At 38.5% G+C, this 7,729-nt stretch overlaps 1 long non-coding RNA gene across 2 annotated transcripts; it reads right to left on the reverse strand.

Moving 5' to 3' along the window:
• Window positions 1-1,545: 1,545 nt before the first annotated feature.
• On the reverse strand, window positions 1,546-7,496 carry LOC143990085 (uncharacterized). Of its 2 annotated transcripts, none has more exons than XR_013277143.1 (3): window positions 7,345-7,496; window positions 5,606-5,758; window positions 1,546-1,975 (listed from the first exon to the last, which is right to left on the reverse strand). It is a non-coding gene; the product is annotated as an uncharacterized LOC143990085 (long non-coding RNA). The 2 variants fall into 2 exon arrangements; XR_013277144.1 differs by having other exon boundaries at window positions 7,250-7,496.
• Between the last annotated feature and the right edge of the window lie 233 nt (window positions 7,497-7,729).

Genomic DNA, 7,729 nt, shown 5'->3' on the forward strand with positions numbered 1-7,729 from the left:
AAATCTGTGAAATATATATTATATAACAATTCCTGTCCATATATTGCAAGAACAGTTTGAGACAATGAAGCCCCAACAGTCTATTCTGTCAATCCATGCATTTAATTAGCTAATTACAACCTGCTGACACGCATGCACTGAATATGGTATTCAGCTAGCTTTTTTTTTCTCTTTTTCAATTCATTTATTATTAACCCTCAGTAAACATCTGATCTCTTCTTCCCTGAGGGAAGCAAGTAGTAATTTGGCTCTTGAACACAAAATTCTCTTGCTAATCTTCTGAGTTGACAATAAAGTGTCACCAGCTGTCACGGTTTGGTTGCTGATGCATTGACATTATAAAAGCAATACACAATACAGCGCCCTCTAGAGTACACTTGTTAAACTGCTCTTGTACAGTATTGCAAAGAAAAACAGTAAATTATATAGTCAAATTCCCAAAATCAAAAGCTAGAGAAAGAGCTAAATAAATAATATCATTAAAGTGGAGAGCCACCCTAAAAAAAAAAAAAACAGCATTCAAATTCTTAAAAAAAAAAAAAATTGGAATTATTTTTTTTTACCTTACCAGAAACCCCTGTTGCTAAGCAGTCTTCCTAATCTGCCTCTTCCTACTCCGCGGTGATCTTCGGTCTTCTTTCCTCCTCTAGTTGTCTTCTGGGGAATGTTTCCCGCTGGAACACCCCTTTAAAGTACCTATACACATTTATTAATATGTGTAACCTTACAAATGTTATAGTGTGCTCCTTTGTTACCTTTATGTGGTAAGACAAAGCACCTTTAGGTTTTATACAAGTCATGAAAAGTTTTCTTTTACAAATAAAAATCAGTTTAGGAAAAAAATATATATTTTCAAACTTGAATTTGATTATCGAAACATTACCATAAGTATAGCCTCAATATATAGAACAAAATACTTACTTTCAGCCCTGCTCTGGAGACCTATGCAGCGCTGCAAAAGTATGGACCAGCAATAGGAATGAATGTGGTGAACATGTGCAATAGTTGTAGTCTTATGCCTCGTACACATGATCAAACTTTCCACCAACAAAACCATAGAATTTTGTCCGAAGGGTGTTGGCTCAAACTTGTCTTGCATACACACAGCCACACAAATGTTGGCCAATAAATACGAACGCAGTGGCATACTAGACGTATTATGTGTTTTTTCAGCTCTTTAGCGCCACCCTTTGGGCTCCTTCTGCTAATTTTGTGTTAGTAGAAGTTTGGTGAGTGTTGATTCAAGCTATTCTTTTCGCGTTTTTCATTTAGCGCTTTTCATTTCGTGCTTTTTAGTTCATTTCTGAACGGCCGTTCATCAACCATGTTACGGAATCGGAGGAGATAACTAACGTGTTATTTATTATTGGTCTTGGAGTTATTGCTTTGATGTTATTTTTTTTTGGTTGAATAATGATTTGATGTGCTATATTTTCTATATTTTTGGATGCATAGAATGCACTTTTTGGTTAAGTTCTATTGGCAGATAGCATGTCTATTTTTTTTTTTTTTTTAAGGCACAATAAAAAAAATTGTGAAGAATAATACTTGGCTATGTGTTTTACTTCAAATGACAGTTTGGGAGTAGGCAGTTACATTTTAAAAAATACAATGTAAAATTAACAAGGGACACCAACATAGTTGTATCTTTGATCTTAAAAACTACGGGATAATGGTGTTTTTGAAACAGCTATGAGTAAGCGCTAATTTTAGCGCGAAACGCGTCAAACATTTTGTTCCATTTTTCTCCTTTGTTGCTGTGGTTCGTATGATGTAATTCTCTACTTGGAAAAATAAAGGCACAAATCATTTTTGGTTCGATCCGGAGTGCGGCTGTCCAGAGTTTTTTCTTTCCCCATTTATTGGTCTGTGCAATCAGCCTGCACCTGGGACTCCCTTTGTCTGGAAACGAAACAGTCTTTCAGGTGGATCGGCCTAGAGCGGTGGCTTTCTCTTCTCCTTAATGGTGTGGTAACTTGCACAAATAAAAAAAACAAAAAAAACATAATAATATTATTCTTGATATCACTAGAAAAAAAAAGCCTTTGAAAATTAGTTTGTAATAACTCCATCAGTATCACCAGCAAAGCAGTTTCATTATTATCCCATTAAAGAAGAGAATGTGCGCTGCATTTGAAGAATACATAATTTGCCACGTCCCGAATGCTAATTCTCCATTACAAACGCTAGTTTATAAGAACAACTGCTTCCGGCTCCTCCTTGCTTCCGAGCATGCGTGTTTTTACTTTAGACTTTTGTCCAACGGACTTGTGTACTCATGATCGGAAAATCCAGCAACACACATTTGTTAGCGTAAAATTTGAGAACATGAGAGCCAACAATTGTCCGATGGAGCATGATTACGGTTGGATTTTCTGCCAACAGTCTGACATCCAACATTTCCCGTTGGAAAATCCAATCGTGTGTACGGGGCTTCAGAGTAAAGGCTGTGCAGTGCAAGGCAGAAGCATACAGTGAAGATCTCCTGAGTGGAGCGGAAGGTAAGTATTTTGCTATTCTGGTTACACTGAATGGGGCACCTGTATAGGACAGCTACACTAAGGAGTGTATCTAAGAAAATCAGCTATTCATCCCATAACTCTGAAGGTACATTAGTGTGAACAACAAAACTGAATGTTACCAGGCTATCTTTTCCCATATCTAATTTTATTTATTTATTCAAACAGAAAAAGAGTGAATCAGAAAAATATCACATTATGGCCACTAGATGGAGCTGATGATCATAGGAAATAAATACTTTGTGGCCATAAAACATGAAAAACAATTTGACTTGGTAATAAAAATTTTGCCCCCATTTACACAGAACAATTGTACATGCGGTTTCTCAGGACGAATGGCTATGTGAGGGCTAGTAAAATCCCTGCATTTCCACATGCATGCTTTTCTATAGCATTTGTAAAAGCGCATTTCTTTCCTTTTTTACCTTTTTCTGTCTTCCACGCACTTATGTGTGGTTATGTGTGTTCTGGTGTGTTTACAGGTACATTAAAATGCACGTTGCTGTACTTTTTTTGAAACCACTGAAACTGAACACAGCAATGTAAACCAGAGTAATTGAAAAACACTGGTTTTACTGTGCATACATTTAGGATGTTTTTAAAAAAAATCACCATGAAAGCATCGGGTGTGAACAACCCCCGAATTTTAAATTACAAATACAATACAATTATAAATGCACCCCTAAAAGTGAAGTTGTCCTTTAACCACTGGAAGGTTTTACCCCATTCATGACCAGGGCATTTTTTGCTATTTAGCACTGCACTACTAAATTTGATCACCACTGGGTTTTTTTTTCATTATATAACAATTTTGAAAAAAAAAAAAAAAAAAAACAATATTTTTTATTTTCTGCTACAAAACAAATCAAATTAAACAAATCCCAATAAGTGTATATTGATTGGATTGTATTAAATTTATAGTGTCTACAAACTATAATGGAATTTTTATTAGTTTATTTTTTTATAGTATTAATGGCGGTGATCAGTGACTTATAGTGGGACAGCGATAGTGGCAAATCTGACACTGGGTGGGACCTGACTAACTGACACTGACATATACAGTGATCAGTGATAATACTATACACTGTCACTGTACTAATGACACTGGTTAACATCCCAGGGAAATCAAGGGGTTAAGTGTGTGCCTAACAAGTGTTAATGTGTGTATTAGGTGCTGCTTTTTACTAAAAATCTATTTGTCCCTTCTCCCTGTGCGCCCGGAAACCCAGAAGTGGCCAGCAACATACAGGTACATAGCTTGTAGGAGCCGCCTGTTCTCAGTACAATGTGGGCAGGCAATCCTAAAGAGGTTAATGCAAGGAGCAAGGAGCAAAGTAGTAACTCATACAATCCTGTTAGAAATTCACTTTCATTTCTCTGTCCAGCTTGTTTTACATTCACAGGCATTCATTTTTAATTTTTGAACGAAGGTTCAAAATTATTGTTTATCATTAAAGATATACTATTGCTCCTTGGACTTGGTCCAATAGTAGTAGCAACTCATTACTACAATGAATACCACTACTTGCTGCATTAGAAGAAAAAAAAGAATAATGTCATAAAACAGGTGCAGGAACTCAATCACAATCACCCAAAACCCCCCTTGTCCCACCTACACACACATACCCTCCAAACTGAATCAAGTGGGGGTAGTCTGTGTAACTATGTACTATGTAACAATGTAGTAAAATTTCACTAATAGTGGGAGGGTCTTAAAGGAGAAATAAAGGGGTTCTAAAGGCCCTAGGTTTTTCACCTTCATGTATTCTATGCATGAAGGTAAAAAACCTTCTCTGTGCAGTAGTGTCCCAGCCACCCCAATACCTACCTGAACCGCATCTCGATCAAACGATGGGCATGAGAGCTGCGGTTCTCAGGGACTTTTCTTCCCATTGGCTGAGACAGCAGCGGGAGCCAATGAGAGAGAGAGGGGCCGCGTGCTCTGTGTGTGATTGGACATGCAAAGCAGCAGCTCGGGAGCGAGCCTGCATGGGTGCCCCCACAGCAAGCTGCTGGTTGTGGGGGTACTCAGCAGAAGGGAGGGGCCAAGAGGATCAGCGGGGAACCTGAGAAGAGCAGAATTGTGGCTGCTCTGTGCAAAACCATTAGACAGAGCAGGTAATAATATGTTTGTTATTCTTTAAAAAAAAAAAATTGCCCTCATCTCTTGTTCTTCTAGGTACCCCCACCCCCCTTTTTTTCTCTCTTTCTCTTCTTTCTGGATTTTGGTATTGAGGGATGGAGTGTCTTTCTCTACTTGAAGGGTGGGGGGGAGGGGCGGGCATTCTTCAGCTGGGGGGGCCTACTCTGGATCCCGTTCAACTGAGTGACACCATTCTATAGAAGGACATACTGAGATGTTTAGGTTTTGCAGTCTATCCTACAGTTCGCTTTGGAGATTAACAATCAAGACTGTGGTTAACAGAACATCATTTTTACAGATTATGAATATTTACCTCTAAAAACTTGAGAGGCAAGTTGTTTTAGGGAGCATGGCCAATCGCCATGCAGAGTGTGGTAATATGTTTTTCACATTGTACTTATGCTATTATAAGTTTGACTCCATTTTTGTACGGTATGATATCCAGATTTTGGAAGTGCTGAATTGTTCAGAATCAATGCTGAAATCTCATTAATTTTGTTCTGTGAAAATGTCAATAAAGAATTGAAACATAAAAAAAGAATTTCCTTTAATATCACTTTAAATACTAGGAGTGCATAGTACAGTACATAGTCAGTACAGAGTGCAGAGTTCGGTGGTTTTACACACAAAGGGGGTTATTTACGGAAGGTAAATCCACTTTGCACTACAAGTGCACTTGAAAGTGCAGATCTGAGGGGAAGATCTGAAATGAGGGGAAGCTCTGCTGATTTTATCATCCAATCATGTTCAAGCTAAAATGCTATTTTATTTTTTCCTTGCATGTCCCCCTCGAATTTACAGCGACTGCACTTCCAAGTGCACTTGTAGTGCAAAGTGGATTTGCCTTTCGTAAATAACCCCCAAAGAGCTCAGATTTGTGCTGTGTGCAGAGTTCAGGGGTGCGTGGCATACATAGTGCTGAGTCCAGGGGTGCGCTACTCACAGAGTGCAGAGTTCAGGAATGCGCTGCATACATAGTGCTGAGTCCAGGGGTGCGCTACTCACAGAGTGCAGAGTTCAGGAATGCGCTGCATACATAGTGCTGAGTCCAGGGGTGCGCTACTCACAGAGTGCAGAGTTCAGCCTTCTTCCACAACTGGAAAGAAAAAGAAGAAGAAATTAGCCCAATAGGGACAGGCTAAAAAGAGGTTACTATTTGAAACAAGTTATTGATCAAACTGAAATAGATCAAACTTGAAAAACTTTATTTTTATAACAATTAGATTATTGTATCAATAACTTATTGGAACAATATGCCACACTTGAGGAAGTAGATTTTGATTGATAGTTAAAGCGGGGTTCCACCCTAAAGTGGAACTTCTGCTCATTGGAACCGTCCCCCCCTCCAGGGTCACATTTGGCACCTTTCAGGGGGGAGGGAGGTGCAGATACCTGTCTAAGACAGGTATTTGCACCCACTTCCGGGCATAGACTCCCACGGGAGTCTATGCTGTTTCCTGTCCCGCCTAGCTGTCTGCTGGGACACACATGGGTCCCAGGGACAGCGCGGACCATTCCCATTGCGCTGCGCAACTCGCTCATGTGCAGTAAGGAATCGGGAAGTCAAGCCGCAACGATTCACTTCCTAATTCCCTCACCTAGAATGGCGGCGGCAGCAGCCCAGAGCCAAGCGATTGATTGGCCTCGGCTGCTGACATCGCTGGAACCCGGGACAGGTGAGTGTCCATTTATTAAAAGTCAGCAGCTGTAGTATTTATAGCTGCTGGCTTTTAATATTTTGGTTTCCAGTGGAATTCCTCTTTAAGATACAATCAAATCATAATTTATTGGTATGATAACATGATAATAAATATGATAATAAAATTGGTATGTGTGTGGTCATCATAAGAGGGAAAAGTTCAACCTGTCCAATCCTTTATTTAGTGTCTAAAATGATTACAAATGATTTTTGATAGTCATTTACCTGTGTGAATCATTTAATGTTTTATGGATTATTTTTTACTTTATTGCACTTGTACTGTTTCTATGCCATTGCTATTTTGTATATGAATCTAATAAAATCTAAATATGAATCTAATAAAAAATACAAATATTACATAAGGACACAATAAAAAAAAAAAAAGAAAAGAAAATGCAATACCGACAAAGCAAACCTGCCCTTTAGATATAAGAATATTTTATAGTCATTTTAATCTATTTTCATTTCAGTTTATATAAATGGCAATGTCTTTTTTAAACTAAAGCAGGTTCATTTTATCACGGAAACTTGGAGTATGTATAGTAAAAATGCCTGTACATGCAGTGCTTTGTCTCGTCACAAACTGTAAAAGTCCTTGTAATGAGATCCATAAATGTTAGGACGAGCTTCAATGTTCATGAATTGTTTATACGTGTTATAGTGTACATGGATATCACTTGTCAAACATGAACATAATGAGCCGCATGCCTCATAATGACTGTTCCACTGTTTTCCACTAATCAGACGCAGGTGCGCTACAAACCTTATACTTATGTGTTGAAATAAATGAAACTATGTTTTCAGGATGATTATATCTAATTACACCCTAGTTAATTATTACACATGATTAATTAAAACAGAGCTGCTCTGCTTCAGCCAGTAGCGTACCTCCCAGATGTCTCAATCTTGTGTTTCACTCATACGACTTGCCATATCACTGGGAAACCTAAGAAAGAGTGTGTACACAGCATTTATGGGCCCACCTGCTTTGTATCCTTCCCTCTGTCTCCTTCCCCCTTGTACAGCTGTTGGTGAAGAAGATCACACCGCGATTACATTTCACGTATTCATACCAACAGTTCAAGGGCAACTTTTATGCTTTGGTCCGTGCACATGGGTGAACAAAGACATGTTTCCGTCCATAACAAAACACAGAAATAGTATAAGACACACCCTCCACCTAATGAATGTCTAGCCACACTCACTATAAAACGAGAAGTTAACACTTACATGGGCTTTATTCTGTGTCCTCACAATGGCTTACCTTTTCTTGCCTATTGCTTCTTCCTGTGTAATATAATACAATGCATGACTAACATATCCCTGTAGCGATCTATAGAATTCACATGACTTAATAACTTCTACACC

This window comes from Lithobates pipiens, unplaced genomic scaffold (genome assembly GCF_037356315.1).
Source record: "Lithobates pipiens isolate NorthernLeopardFrog02 unplaced genomic scaffold, aLitPip1_a1.2 Scaffold_18, whole genome shotgun sequence".
Lineage (NCBI taxonomy): Eukaryota > Metazoa > Chordata > Amphibia > Anura > Ranidae > Lithobates > Lithobates pipiens.